Source organism: Molothrus ater, chromosome 3 (genome assembly GCF_012460135.2).
Source record: "Molothrus ater isolate BHLD 08-10-18 breed brown headed cowbird chromosome 3, BPBGC_Mater_1.1, whole genome shotgun sequence".
Taxonomy (NCBI): domain Eukaryota; kingdom Metazoa; phylum Chordata; class Aves; order Passeriformes; family Icteridae; genus Molothrus; species Molothrus ater.
In genome coordinates, this window is record NC_050480.2 from 45,475,821 (window position 1) to 45,492,589 (window position 16,769).

Here is a 16,769-nt window from a genome sequence, read left to right on the forward strand (position 1 = left end):
ATGTGTCTATGCGCGCATCACTATCTGTGATGTACAAGCTGGTTTTGTTTTGATTATTTAAATTTAAACCCTATATAGATGTATTTTGATGGTTTTGAAATAATTTAATCAAAATAAACCCAGGCCATAGCAATCTGTCATGTGCTAGGATTTTTTTTTCTGACACTGTTCTTCCTTTAAATGTGAGAAAAAATATTTGTGAGGAAAATGTAAAAAAATATTATAGTCTTTTAAATACAGATTAGCTAAATGTAAGTTCCAAAATTAGCAAAGTCACTTCCTTCTCTGCGCATCATTGCCCCCATCTGGAAAAGAGTACTGTCTTCCTCAAAGAACATTTTGAAATCCAAGAGAAAAAAAAAAAACACTTGCACTAATGGTACTGCTGATGGCTCTGTTAATGATTTTGCCAAACAACAGTTAATTCATCGTGTGGTATTTTTCAGAAGCATATTATTTTTTATCTTACTTGAGAATCATAGAATCATAGAATACTTTGATTTGGAAGGGACCCTAAATATCTTTGAGTTCATCATTCCTGTCATGGACAAAGACATTTTTCAGTATATCAGTTTGCTCAAAGCTCCATCCACCTTGAACACTTTGGAGTGGGCATCCTGTTTTCTGCATAACCTCTTCCAGAGCCTCATCACCTTCACAGTAAAGAATTTCATCCTAATGTCTAATCTAAATCTTCCCTCTTTCAGTTTAAAGTCATTACCCCTTATCCTATACTGCATTCGCCTGTAAAAAGTCCCTGTCCAATTCTCTTGCATGCTCCCTTTTAGGTACTGGAAGGCTGCTCTAAGATCTCCCTGAGCCTTCTCTTCCCCAGGCTGAACAACCCCAACTCTCTCAGCCTGCTTCCATAGGAGAGCTGCTCCAGCCCTCTGATCGTGTTCCTAGACCTCCTCTGGACTTGCTCCAGCAGGTCTTCAGCCACAAAGGCTGCTCAGAGCCCTGGCCAGCCTGACATTGAATGGGCAGGAATGGTGAGGAGGTCATACTGTGAAATGCCATCAGTACGAAATGAGGCAAAACATTGAAGTACAAAAAAATACCTACTGAGTTTCCATATCTTCCTTCGGGAGCTGAAATTCAGACTTTGAACACCTGGCTATAGAGAAGTTTTAAAAAATGTTCTATTAATTACAGACACCCTATTCTTATGTATGTTGATGACTTAGAGAACTTCCTGCATTTGCACTCCTGAAATTTTTTAGATTTTTTTTCCATTATTGCTTCTCCAAAAGGCATTCATGAGTCAGAGGTTATTTCAAAATAAAGTTGGGAACTTTGAACACACCAAGTTCCTGGAAACAGGGGACTTCCGAAGCACAGAGGTCATATCAACAGGCGCTGCTGTTTTTCCTCGCCAGCCCAACTGCTGTGTGTGAAATCCCACCCAGACCTAGATCTGCAGTCAGATTTGATGCCATGGATACATGCTTATTAATAGAAAGTAGTTGTTAAAAACAATGAAAATAAACATCCACTACAATAGAGATGATGATCTCCTGCAGTTAACAGGTCACACAGATTTGGTGACCTAAGTGAAGACAAAAATTTTCTGTGAAACTGGTTCAAAGAAGTGAACATATAGCCACGGTGTACTACCTGTTTGAATTCTGAACATTGTCATTAATATTTTGAGAATGTCAGTCTCCACTCTTAAACCTGCACACACTGTTTTAAACCTTCTTGTACAAATACTAACTTGTCTTTCCAGTTGTTTTAGGCATCAGAGTTCCATGTGCATCCTTCAAATGTGTCTTTGGTAAATCTGATCATTGCCATGATATACAAACATGTTTTTGCGGTGCCTTTCATCTGATTACAAATTCTGTGGCCATGATGCCAGTGTTGCCCTGTCTCTGAGAAGAGGAGAGGCACACTTGAAACACTTGTAAAAGGCAACAGGAACATGAATCCAGTGGGAACAAAGATTAGGGGGAAAACCCTTCATTCTCAATTAAAAGGGGGAAATAAGGGGGAAAACTAAATAGAAACTGAAACTTTATTTGAGGTTTATGGTGCTACCTGTACTTACCAAGGCTCTTACAATTATAGTATGATACACTAAGTTATTATTTAGTGTAACATAGTGTATTTCATTTCATGCACTTGCCCTTTGTCTCGAGGGCAAGGGATTTTCTTGAGTAATAATGCCGTTGTTACTGATCAGTTGGTTCTTCTGCCAGATTCTTCTTTTTTTTTTTTCCTTAGGACATTGGGGAGGAGAGGATGGCAGACAGAAACATTTCTGTCAATTTCATCTTTCCTCTGAGCCTTGATAACTGTTCAAAGTTGAAAGAAAACAAGATATGAAAAACAGACCTTTATTTGTGCAGTAAAAGGTGAGAAAAATTCAGTGGGTTTTTGCACAGTGAAATCACCCCTGCCTAGGTCTGGTGTTTAGTTTTTGCTGGTGTAATTTATTTATAAGCTATATTAAATATTTGTAAAGCTAGCTTCTGCTCTTGTGCTTCAAGGCAATAAAGAGAGAAAATGTTTACTCCTCTCATGATTTACCATGAGTGTTGTTTATTTAATTTGGGAAGAGCTTCATTCCACATGCTTTAGTTGTTTGACTTATAGCAGTAGTTTCACCGAAAGAATTCTACTCGAGTGGTACATTTTGCTAGAATAAGTGATTGTGAATATATAGTCTTAGAAATTAGTCTCAAATGGTCTGAAAAGCAGTAATTCAGATGCTTCTGAGCCTGAAGCTTTTCGAATCTCCTGGTTAGTTAGGTGAATGTCTTTGAAATACAGAAATCCCCCTCCCACAAACATTTATGGATCCCCTGAGCCCTCCCCACCTGAGCCCTCCCCACCCTCTTCTACCTCCCTTCTTCCCTGCCTAAGCACCATTCTGTGTTCTGCTATTTCTGTGCATACTTGCATACTATCACTGCACAGTTTTAGTTCTCAGAAGAACACTAAAAGTGGCTCAATGCCTGAACAGCCAGCTCGCTCTTTGCAGGACACTCTCCAGGGCACAGGCTATTTGACAGAATCCTTGTCTTACCAGCCCACCCTCTCTCCCAGTAGAAGCTAAACCTACTAGACACAAAACCACTGGGTGATCTGGTTTATGCCAGAGTGCTCAGGCTTGAGTACTGATATCCTCCTGATCGCTTGGAGATTTGCTTGGACAACTGCCACTCATGAGAGTCATGTCTTTCTGTGAAGTCCACTGACATCTTTGCCATGCAGCTGCAGCTTTCAGCATCCATTGCTTTGCAAAGGCAGCCCCAGTCCCAAGCACTGGGCACCTCCCTGGGGACAAGGATGTGGGCCACAGGCTTGGTGGGCCCATGGCCAGGCAGGACAGAGCTGTGGGGAGCTGGAGTCCAGCCCTGCTGTGGTGTTTCTGGGGCTGGTGCTGATGGTTCTGGGGGGCTGACATGGGGTGCTGGGCTGTGAGCAGCCGTGGTCATAGCTGTGAGGCTATGTAGGGACAGTCCCAAATACCCTCGGAGTCCTGGCAGCAGGACTTTGCTTTAAGATCGTCTCAGAGTTAAGGACTCCTGAAAGAAGTTCACATAGGAAATATGGGGCCATCAGCATTTGTATTTTTGAGGCTAGATCAGTACCAGCTCTGAAGTAAACACAAGACCAGTCCTAGTCACTCCTTTTAACCCCAAAAAGCAGCACCATGTAGAAAATCTCAAAAGCAAAGGCTCCCTGAAGACAGTCCCTGCCCAACATGGTCCTGCTTTGGCTTTCTCTGGCCAAGGTGAGAGGCCAGAAATGTCAGGTCTCAAGATGGCCATACACACACAGGAGAGCTCAGCATTTGAGTCAATTAAACTTGTGTGTCTACCCATGGGGCTGAAGCCTTGGGCAGGAGTTTGGGCTTAGAGCCCTGGCTTGGGCTTGGGTCCATCTACCCTGCAAACACATAACAGTTTCAAGGAATGAAAATCCAGGGGGTGGATTCTGGTATTTTTCCATCTTGACAAATCAGGAAAAAAATTGTGTAATTAGAAGTGCTGCTACAATTTTTTTCATAGACCATGGCATCCTGTGAGACTAATTAGCAAAAGACAGAAATCTCCCTAAAGAATAGCTCAACCAGAAAGATGAAATTTTCTTTTTCTCTGCTAATTTGCAGTGATTAAATTAGAAATTTATCAAATGGCAGGAAAATACAGTAAGGTGAGGATGATCCATGTATTGCATGTAACCCGGTTAGTGGTAAATTTGTAGCTAATATATAGGTAGTCTTAGCTTTATTGCCTTGAGTTTTTTCATTCACTTTCTCCATGAATACATGTCTGCAAACATGCCTTTCAATCCATACTTGGTGCCTCTGCCAGATGAGACCATATATATCCTAGGCTTACAAGGCATTATGTATTTTTCTTGAGGGGGCTGACAATATCTCCACCCCACAATGACTCTGAAATGAAACAAAAAGAGCTTTGCTAAAAGATAATAGCCCAAAAATGAGCATGAAAGTTATTCTCTATAACATCTGCACTTCTTTTTACTCAGGAAAAGCTTAAATTTGATTTAGCTCAGAAAACAAATTAGGACTTACCTTTCCAAAAAGCAAGAAGGAACATCTGCAAAACAGTGGAATGCTGTATGGAAGCCACAGGGATAAAGAAACTGCACCATACCTCACAGCAGCAATAAGTATAAAAGACATCATTCACTTAGTGTCTGCCTTACACTCATTATTCCCTTCTTTCAGAAGAAGACGCACATAGCAAAAGTAATTTCCATCCCCCATGAAAACAGAAGATTAAGACAATTTACTTTTTCCCCACATTCTGTTAGTTACCCATCAATGGATATGACTGCTAAAACAAACCATCATAAGAAATGCTCTAGGAGAAAGACAGCAGATAAAGCTACTCACAAATTTCCTCAACGCTTTTTATCACTTACAGGAAACATATTATCAATCAGATTTGGTTTACAATTAAGACAGAAAAAAAGGAAGAAAAATTGCATGGAGTTTCTTAGGAGAAAGAAAAGATAGATGGAACATGATCTAATAGACTTCAATATTATAGAGACACCAGAAAGCAATGAACTTTAAGGTCTTATTCTCTCATTCCCCCTTCCTTATTATGATCAACATTTGCTCATAAAAGACTATGAAGAAAATTAAGAGGTAGAATCCACTTTATACCGAAATATCCTGCCCTCAAAAATAAGTCACCAAAAAAAAAAAAGACAACACGCTCCTATTTTTCAGAACGCATGAACATTAACTTCTATCATTAGCTGTGCTTTTGGTGTTATGGATCTGTACACCACCTTGAAATTCAGTTATTCATTTAGATCCACAAACTAGCTGCTCCTCTGGTTCCATGCGAGCACTTGAAGACCAATCTCAAAATCTAAGTCCAATAAACAAAGTGTCTCCCTTATTGATCCTTGGCACAATTTGGAAATAGAACCACTGTTATATCTCAAACACAATAAAATTGACATCTATCTATTCTTTTTTCTCTAACTCATTGGGATGGAGTACTAGTAAAAACAGCAGCCTGGCTTCAGATATTTCTTGTCTTTGAAACCAAACTCCTTTTCTTATTATGCTTATTATGCTAAATCCATTGAAATGTTGCTCAAAGTATCCCTAAGTTATTAGTTTCAGTAAATATGGTTCACACTTCTTTCCTGACTCCTGAAAGTTCCTACTATAGCACAGTTGCCCATACTCCCATCTTTTACAACCCAAGAAAGCTAAAATTTTCAACCTCTGTCCTAAGTCAAAGAAAAGCTGCTTTTTTTGTTGAGAGCATCCCTCTGCTTTGAAAAATAACTATTATGACTCAGACATTATTTTCCTTTGCCCACAGATACATTAACTTAAAAAAAATTCTTCAATCACAGAAGGAGATCTTGACCACCTGAATAGGAGCAGAATTACTTCCCAGTTCTGCAGTAACTAGGCAGTTTACTCCCAGTTTATCCTGGTCAGATTTCATTTTAGACTTCTCCACTAGTCATAAAAGTAGTGCTTTTAATAAATATCTAAACCAATCCCTTCCTGCAAGGCACATTCTCTTCTGTCTCACCTTCCCTGTGTGCCAGTGGCAAATTACTACAAGTTTCCTATAGCAAAAGGCTGGTGAACAAGATGACTCATATTATCTTGATCATACCATGTTTCCTTAACATCTTGGAGGATGAAGCTATATCAGAGGTAACAATTTTTACCTCTTTGATCTTCATCATTGTCGTATCTATGTATGTATTCTTATCTTCTGTTTTGTTTCTTACTCATATTTTTCTCCTGGTTTGAAAATGTACTTGTAATATTGGGAAGAACTATGGAGCAAATAGTTTACAGTTAGATCAGAGTTTTACCTGTGTGGTTGCTTTCCTTTCTCCATAAAATCAGATCAGATCTTCAACTACACATTAATTAGATCCAGGAGTAGAGCAGGATTACCTTCAACCCTTGAACATGGGTCCAAGATGAGGATTACTGAGCAATGCTCCAAATTCAGGAAAGACTAAAATATCCGAAAAAAGAACAGATGAAGGGGTATTGAGAAAGAAATATTTGGGTAAATAACTCTTAATACCAGTTGCACTTTAATTTTGATATAGTGTGCAAAACAAGAAAATATGTTCTTTGTAGCAATAACCTTACATCAAGAGCACAGCGTTTGATCAACTTACTCTGACCAGTTTCTCATTCACTTCAGTCATATCCAATAGAATTCCCACTCAAAAAAAAAAAATCTCATTACATTCTGGTTAGAAGAATGTTTATTGGTTGTTCTTATTTATTATTTGGCTGATTGCTCTGTTAATCATAGCTTTTATGACTTTCAAAAGTTATTAGGTTGTCATTCTACTATGTTCAATCCCACTTAGTCACACTTGGTTTAGCTCTGTTATCTTATTAGATGCATTTGACTCTAAATCTTCACTGGCATGATCATAGTATATCCATTTTCAAATTATCACATTAATATCTCCCATTCTTCAGATTTCCTTAAAGCAAATAATTGACTGTAACCAAGAGTCTAAATGTTTTTGTGCAGCTGCATAGTCATCTGCCTGCCACTAGCTTTTTAATAAAAACCTAGGTAAAGCAAACAAAAACTTGCTTTACAAAGGGGTTTTCTCATGAAGATCTGTTTCAATCTGAAAAATTACCAGGTGAAGTTAAACTATACCCTCATGCCAATCACAGATCACTGCATCAAAAATGGTACTGTTAATATAAATTAAACACTCCAAATACCCTGGTAAAAAAGTAAAACATGATGAAAATTTTATAAATTTTATTCAAAAAGTATCTATTTCTCAAATTTCATGCCTTGAATTCCTACCTCTACTATCCAATCTTATTTTAGAAAATTTTTATATTGTTGATCTCCTGAACATCTGCCATATGGTGACAGCTCAAGGAGATTGGGTTCTTAAATTCTGGGTTCTTAAAAATTGGATTTAAAATTTTAACACAATTCTAAAAAGCCGTTTATTTTCATCACATATGATCATATTTGCAAACCTTGTTTGTATTTAGCTTCCGAAGCATGGTTGGTAATATCTTTCTAAGTTATTAATTGAACAGACATCACAAGTACAAGTTTTAAAATCAATATCTTCATATATTCCTGTGCTTATGAAAATAAATTTTGCTATAATTCACATTTCTATAACTACTTATCATTTTTTAAAAATGTTTTTATTGTTTAAATAACCACAGAAGAAACACTGTGCAAAAATAAGGCACTCTTCCAAACTTCATTTTAATAGGTGACTAATTTTTCAGAGCATAGAAGAGAAGAAGAGAGAAATTAATTTGCAAGAGACCATGATGCAGATACAGCACCCAAGAAGCCAGCTGCCAATAAGATTCATAGACAGGGGTTCACTCTGCTGTTAAAAAACATGTTTTATATGCAAAGTTGCGCATAGACATTTCAAAATCAGTTTTACAACATCAAGAACTCAGAAAAACTTTTAAGACACCTACTCAACACAAGCAGGAAAATGCTTACGCCCATTTTCTCAATGTCAGATTGTTAATACACTGCATGGGAGTGTGTAAACTGATCCATTAAATTCTTGTCTTTGTACAGTGACAGACACTTTCCTGTGTTTTTTCCATTCTTTATTTTCCACCATTTCATGTGATGGAATACTTTTAAACAATATTTTTCTGTGCATGATAGGCAGAACAGTGGTTTGGTGGATGGTATGACCTCCCATTGATCAGAGCTACATGGATTAATGATTTCTGCAGATCATTACTCAGCTGTGAATTTTGTACAAAATGTGGGAGCACCAACCTGTGGTTTTGAAAAGTTCCACATGCTTTCAAAATTTTTGAATCCAAACCCCTGAGCCAACTTCACATGAGCCTGCTTTTAAAATGTCTTATAAATGATACCTTCCATTAAACACTCCAGAGGACTTTTAGTTTGATAATACAGATCGGATTCTGAATTCCAGCCAGGTTTAATATTACTTATTTTACCTGGCTTCATTCCTAGGACTAAGTTCACAGTGTCCTTTGGTCTTGTTAGTTTTTCAAATAAGCATATACCCTCCATCAGTGATATTCCTGTTTCTTCAAGGACATTACTTTCATGATCCCTGTGAGTCTTAACTGCTCTTACTACAGACTCCAACATTATCTTATGCATGATTATTTAAAATTTGATAAACTGTTGGTGTTAAAAAACTGGATCATGAACCCAATTGATTATTATGCTAAGAAAACAGATCCTCCCATGTATCTGGATCTCTCCTACCAGACTTGTTTCATTGATGATCATTGTCTGGCAAAAATTACATTTTTTCCTGCCTCTCACCTTTGTATTGCTCCTTGATTCTCAGTTTATAGCAATGCACATTTATTACTTATCTTCCTGAGAATGAGAAAGCTTCAAGTCCTTCTAAGCTAGATTAAAACCAAGAAGAGATGTGGGAGATGAACAGAACTGAAGAATAGGCTATTATCAAAAGCTTCACTATGAAAAAGTGCTCTTCTTTTCAGCATTGGCTTATATTAGCTGTATCTTTTGACAATATCCATTTGATCTGTATTTGTAGTGCCTCAGTTGTTAAACCTTTCTATCATTTATTAAATTACAGCTTTTTCATTTTTTTTCAAGAGTTTGTGTTCTGATCAGGGGTCTTCCCCCCTAAAGTACCCATGGTAAAAAAATTTCTTCTGAATGGTTTTGATAAAGTTTCTGCTGATTTTCATACCACTCAACTTGAGGTATGAGGTTTTCTATAAGCATCTCAGATTTAAGGAATGCTCATCTTCTCCTAGTGATTACTTGCTTTACATATGATTTAATAATTTTCTTAGATCTTCTCTCTGTCTCTCTTTATTCTGAGAGAGTCCTTACATCTTCTCATCCTGAAAACCTAGGCAAACTAGGATCTTTCATCCCTATATTGTGAATATACTCGTGCAAAGAAGCTTGAAACAAGACTGACTACTTCACGGGGCTATAACACTTTACAGGAACTTAATAAGAGACTGGGTGACTTCATGTTCTCCAGGGAAAGGGTCTGGAGAAAGACACTGAAGAAAGCCAGGCATAGGTGTCTGCCTCCAATGCTGATGTATATGAGAGTTCATCTAAACAGAAGAAGTGGTTTTCCCAAATATCTTTGACTCTCAAATCCTCCTCAGCTCAGTTCAGATCTCTTCTGTAAGTGACTGTGAATATTTATGGCCCCTCTCTCATATTATGGCCCCTCTCAAACTACTTTCCTTGTATCTCAGCCTTTGAACAGTGCTGTCAGCCTTTGGAACATTGATTTTGTTTTAAACTGCAGGAGAACCAGTAAATTTTAGGTCACCTCCACTATGCTTGTATGAGTCACAGGAAGGAAACTGAGTCTTGGTTTGTCTTAACCCAGATTACCACCAGTTTTCATTACATAAACAAATTATAACATTTCTTTCTTCTGTTCTTCCACTTCATATCTTATAATACTCCATGAAAATATTCCGTTTTAAAATCCTCCATAAAACTTGTCAGTTGTCATTTTCCTACTCCAACACTCAGATAATGGGAGTGAGTGGTACAGAAATATAAGAAAGTGGTGTGTGATAAAGTTGAAGAAATGGGATACTTTGAATGGTGTTCCAGTAATTCGTGTTTGTACTTTCTTGTCAAATGGTGTCAGGTAATAACAATTCAGACTTTTTCATTACAGGAAATGTTGAAGTGAACATTGAGAGATAAAGGACTTACCCTAAAAACTGACAGCTTCTACTACCATACAATGGAAAAACCTCTTTCATGGTAAATGCACCTATTTATCAAGTTTGTCTAGTTACAAAAATGAAAATAAGACTAAAGAAATCCAATATAGGGCCTGAATCCAGTTGCTCTGATCTGTCCAATATAACTGGCTAAAGAGATGCAAATTTTAGTGTTAATCAAAAGAAATCCGAAAACTGACAATATGTGTAGTAACAGGTTTGCTAATAGACAGAGGCATAAAATGTTTTGTCTGTAATGTACAGTCTATGTAATCTTTATCAGCTTTCTCATGTTCTTGCCTATTTGAAATTCATTAAAGTTTGAACATATGCCCTGTTCACATTTTGTCTTCAGTGCAGAGTTCATTATGTGCTGTTATTTAGAAAACAGTTACCAAGTGTTTTTATTACAGAAACTAGTTTACATATATAGAATTTCAAAATAAAGTTCTGTGAAATTACTGAAAGGAGAAATGGTAACCTATGCCTTTATTGTCTTCTCTGATCTCTCACTTTTTACAGCACATGAATAAATCATGTAACATGCTTTCTTTCTTATTTCCCTTTTATTTATGTTTCTTTCATTTCAGTTTATGCCAGCCTCTGTTACATGATGACACTTTTATTGTGGAAAAATTTATTTTTACACCACAGGATAGATCATTAGTTCATCTGCTGACTGTCTGTACCATACCTAAGATGAGTGCTAGCCTGAATGCCTAAGGACACCCCTTGATTAGTCACTGTCCCGTGCTGTGTGACAAGCTGGCCTCTGATGCACTCATTACCCAAGACTTCTACTACTTCTACTGCCATGTATTTGCACACCTTAGAGTTTTAGAAAGTTTTTTATGACCTAGACAGGTATGTGTGTGCTGCTATTCATTTGTGTTGAAGACCACTGTGGTGGGAAGAGTGGGAACAGATCTACCAGTGTTTGTCTGTCTTGACTGCCCTTACACCTCTGGGCCATTTCTCCTTCCTCAAACTACTTTCCTTCATGTGCTTGTAGCAGTAGGACACAAATTGCACTTGAAGACAGGTCTGTGCTGGATTTCCATAAACTCTTGTCAATGTTCCTTTTTTACTCTTCACTTGTCATGCCAACATCCTCAATGGGGAATGCTTAGAATAGGATCTCAGTCTAAGAGATTCTGTTGAGAGGCCTTTTCTCCACAGTTGCTCAACTGGGTTGTCATACGAGGCAGAAACTTCCTTATGGGCTGGAGGAATTGTGGCACCCACTGGCTCATGCGTGCCACATATGCAGCCAGGGGTGCTTCCTTGGAGGTCAAGGGTCCAGATCTCACTCCCAGGAAAACATTATCACACCAAGGAGGAGGTCCATGAAAGGCTGTGGGCAAGAAAGCATCCAGAGTTAAATCATTTTCTTCTCAGCCATGCTACATCTCTAAATCCAGCCTTTAATTAGAAATCTAGGCTCTAGAGGAATCCCCAGACAGTTTATGAGAAAGAAATTATGAAGAAATCAAATGTCAGGATCTTGTAATTCAGCTGTTTCAGAGAGCCAGAATTAATACTTCCCAACTGGGATTTTCAACCTGAAACATTGTCCAGGACTGGTCCTCAGATCCTATTTATGCAGCACAGCCTGAGGAACAGCCTATGGTAAGCAATCTTTTCTGTGGTTAACACACACAGCCAGAATGTGTAAAAAAGGTTTAATTTCTTCCTCTGACTAAAGGGAGTAAAAAGTCTTCCACTCTAATTGAAATAATTGAATATTAATTGGACCAAGAAGAAAGAACAAAAGGCCTGCACAAGGGTTAGAGCACTTATTTAGGTGTCAGAACATGTTTAAATATTTTATAACAATTATCCACTGTAGCTGAGCAGCAGTTTTCCCAGGTGAATGCCCTTTTCTTTTTCTCTGTGAGCAGCCTTCCAAACCTTCTGAATCTAGCTGTCTAGATATGTTAGAGACAAAGAAAAGAATTTGAAGAGCATCTGCAGAAGTGGTCTTACTTAGGGACTGTAGCTGTTCGATACACTTGCAGACTCACTTCCATTACTTCTTCCTCATTGATCAGCTTACATATGAGTAAATAGGTATTTGAGTAATTCTTTTTTGTTTTTCTACATCTCTTAGGGAGAAGGAAGCTACAGCATATCCTTGTATTCACACATTCAAAAGCATATAGGTGAAAACAGATAAAAGAAAAAATTCATAGCACTGACTTTGGCAACAAGATGTGTCATACATTTACTATTGGAAATATCCATAATTTATCTGAGTCTGAGGTACTTCCTTAAACAATGTTGAGACCCTAAGATTGCACCTAATTGATAAGATTATGATTGGAACCTAATAGATTGAGAGATGCAGACGTTAGCAATTTTTGGCAATTGATGCATAATCTTGCAAATCTCGTCCTTCCATGATTTAAGGAGTCTTTATATTTCCCTGTTGTTTGCAGAGAGCTAAAGCTCTAAGAAAGAGGTTGGAGATGGAGAGTTGGTTTTTTTTTTCATAGAAACCCAATTTTCACCCTGATGCAAAAATTAGTCTTTCAGCAAAGATGGGATGGGACAATAGGAATAAAGTTTCTATGTTGACTATGACAGCACATCTCTGCTTATATTTGTTCTATGCTAAAAATTATCCTTTCCTGTGACAGTAAGATGCATATCAATCATTATTGGAGGCAGAGGTGAGACATAATTTATGAAGCATCCCAAAAGAGAGATTAAAGTTCCTGGTAAAGAGTTTATGGTTGCCAGCTGAAGAAAATAATAGAGAACAAGGTGGAAAGCCATAAACAGTTTGAATAAGAGGAACTACCATGTAATTAACAATGGAAAATGTGCATTTTGCTTTGAAGGAAACCTCAAAAAATTTCAGTGAGATTAGAACTGCTGTGTTTGGCTCTGTGGCAAGGCTGAACTATTAAAACACTGGAGACTGTCTTTTCAGTTACTTTGACAGTCATGATTTTTGTCTAAAACTGGAAAATTTTGTTTCTCAATTGATTGACACCTAGAAGTAGCACTCTATTATTGACTGAGAATGAATGATCATGCCCAGCCAAGCCTTATGGGCATAACTCTATCATTACTGCTTCTGCCCCTGTCTATGTTCATCTTGAACATATCTCATGCTTTTTCTACATCCAATTATTTTCTTATCAATTATATTGGCTATGGAGAATTAGGGTTTTTTTTGTTGTTGTTGGGGTTTTTTTTAATTAGACGCAAAGGGAAGGATACTGGAAATTTATTAATCTTATTTTTTTCCTTTTTTCAACTTACTGAAAGCAAAAAAATCAGTGGAATAAAAAAAGCACAGTAACAGCAGCAATATAATAACAAAGGTATAGAAGAAGGGAAGGTGCTTTACACACAAAAGGTGTTTACCACCTCAGTGTGGTTCTGCATGACCACTGGGACAAAGACAAGATGGCAGATTCTCCCCATAGGTTGTGTCCAGGTGATCCCCTGGGTCAAAGACAGGGTGGAGGCTGCTCCTTGCTGCCACCTGCTCCCATCCCTGAGCCTAACACAACAGAAAACAATATCAGACTGCTAAAGCTGCTTTGTCTGTGCCACACTGCAGCACTGCTCTGTTGTGCAGGGCTTGGGTACCCTGCCATTTTGGCTCTGTGCTGTCATTTTTGGATGCTGGACTCGATCCCATGTGGCTCCTACCAGCACCACTGCTTGGACTGCTCAGGCCTGCTCCACCTGGCTCTGCTCAGCTCCACTTGGCTCCCTTCAGCTCAGCTGCACTGGGCTTCTCCCCTGCCTGGATTCCCTGTGGTATTTATTCTCTCGCACCATCACCATCTTTGAGCACCACGTCAGTTCCGTCACTTCCCTGTTCCTCTGCAGTTCAGCACCGTGGCTTGGAGCTGCAGCTCAGGGTAAAGGATGGATGGTGAGGGCAGGGTCTGTAGGGCTGATCCTGACAACCTTCCTAGTGGAGAGAGAGGCAAAATGACACGTTTTCAGGGCTGTGATCATTTTTCCTTCCCCCCAGAAATGCACAATGATGTGCATGGTCTAGAAGAGCAATTAGCTGTGCCCAGAGGGTGCTAATCTTCACCCCCTCTGCAGCCAGGACACACTGCAGTGATGCATAGCCTCCTAGTTACTGCCTCCAGCTGAATTCCCTCTTGTTTTGCACTGCTCTCAGTTTCCTAACACTCAACTAAATAACACCATTAACCCAGAGTATTTTAATTCCAGACAGGAAAATGTAGAGGTGGGTGCATTTAGTCCAGCATTTCCTCTTAAATGGTATCTTTCAAGGGACAGTATTTAAGGAAAAGAATAACATAATGCATAACACAGTACTTACATACCAGTATATTTTAATAAAATTGGAACACAAAGATACAAGAGTAGAAGGAAAAGGTTTTAGTTGCTGCCATTGCTATTAACAGTGTACTATTATTTATCAAGGAAAAGTGACCACGCTCAGTTGTCTGCTTGACAGGTGCAGTTCTGTCATTGCTGTATTAGACATTTTACCTCACATAGCTGGTGCTGGGCAATTCAAAGTGCTCAGTTGCCAATATTACCTTCTCTTTCTTCAGACAATTACAAAGATTTGAGAAAACTGGGAGATGAAAATCACATGCAGGAAAGTTTGATCATTAACACACAGTCCAAGGCCCATGACTTCCAATCTTGATGGTGACATTGGCTTGTTTGACCTCCTTTTGTTCACTTCCTGACCTGTAAAACTGAGATAACATTTTACTTACATATTAAGATCCTTAGATATAAAACACTGAACACTATAACAAAGAGGGCTGTTACATGCAACGTGTATCACTTTCATAATATTATTTTAAAATTATTTCCAATATGCAAAAATATAGAAAAAAATCATAGTTTTTAAATCAGACTATAAATTATCATGTACATTCACAGTCATATACATTAGAAGTAGAGTAATTTTGGAGGCTGGAAAAGAAACTCATTTTTTCTTGAACTGAAAAATAGATTACACCAACAATGATAATTAAGTCACAGATTTTAAAACTTCCAAGATTTTCATTTAATATATAAATATTTTTTATTATAGTTATGAGCCATTTCTCTGGGGTTTTTATGTACAAATTCTATAGCAAAACCATTCCTATGAGAACCATTTCTATTAGCTGTCTCTGAGCGTTAAATGAACTCTGTGGCTTAGCAGGGAACTTTTATATTAGTCAGATGTGCTAAATGTTCCTATTTTTCTGTGAAGTATGTGTCTATTTTTTTTGGTAGCATAATAAATCATTAAGACACAATTTACAATAATGTGTAAAAGAACAAGAAAGCACAAATGTTGGCTGTATGCACATATGTTCCACTGCCATACCAGCTGTGAGCAACTAAATAGGACACTAAATCCCACTGATAAATGAGGTCTCAGATTTTGACTTCGTCCCTCTCTCCCTGCTCTCCTGGAGGGAAGAGATTGCAGCCTCTATGGGGTAGAGATGCTTCTGCTCCCTGAGTTGCAGCCACCAGGAACCAGGTAGGGACATAGACTGGCTCTGTACCCAGCCATAATTACAGTAGCTTTGCCAGAATTAGTGCAGAAAATAGCCATTAGACTAAACATTTCAGACACTGCAGAGGGGACTGCCAAAAAAAAAAAAGCCAGATGTCAACCATGAGACAACCACCTTGTGGTCTGGCTTGATCTGAGCTTGATCTGACAGAATTAATATAACCAAGCCTGGTGAGAAAAAGGACCTGGGGTCAGGTTCTCCTTGATCAGCTCTGAGTTCAAGGTCTTCCTTAGTCTTCCTCAATGAAGTTTTCTGATTTATGAAATGGGAGTGAAATCCTTATAACTGTTAGGAAGCGTTACTCTGAATGTGAGCAGCTTCCTGCATTCATTTCATGCTTTATTTTGGATTATTTGTGTGGTGATATTGAAGGACAGATTAGGCACTCTAATGTAAGTAATTGATTTCTTTATTCTGGTCTTGCTGAGACCTATAAACAGACCATACACTGAACTGTAAAACATGAACTGTTGGATGATCTGGTAAGTCATAAAGGGTTTGTAATACAAAATTATACTCATCTCTACCAGTGTAGTTATGAATTTTTACTTACTTTTTCTAAAGCTTAAAAAAATGAAAATTAGGATAGAAAAATACTATTAAAATTGGCAGAGAAGTTTTTATACAGGTGGCATTGCTTGTCCTGCAAAACTGTGGTAGTTTCTCTTGTCTGAAATATAATTCAATATTTTAGGTTGGTTTACTGTTTTTTTTTTTTACCGTTGACACCTTCCAATTTTACTTCTACTTTCAAACTCAGCTCAAACATGCAATTAGAAAGCTTGGAACTTAAAGATTCTCCTCATTGCATGTCACCTCAAGGATTCTCTTCACAGGAAAAAAACGAAGGCTGCAAAAATCTAACGAATCTTAGGAATGGAGCAGTGCTTCTACAGGTGTGACTGGGGCAAAGGAAGGAGGTTTAGAAGATAGATCTTCAGTTGCAGCTGAGGGATTCTTGGAGAAAACACAGAGATCACAAGAGAGATAGGCTTATGATGGCTTATATTCAGGTGACAGCT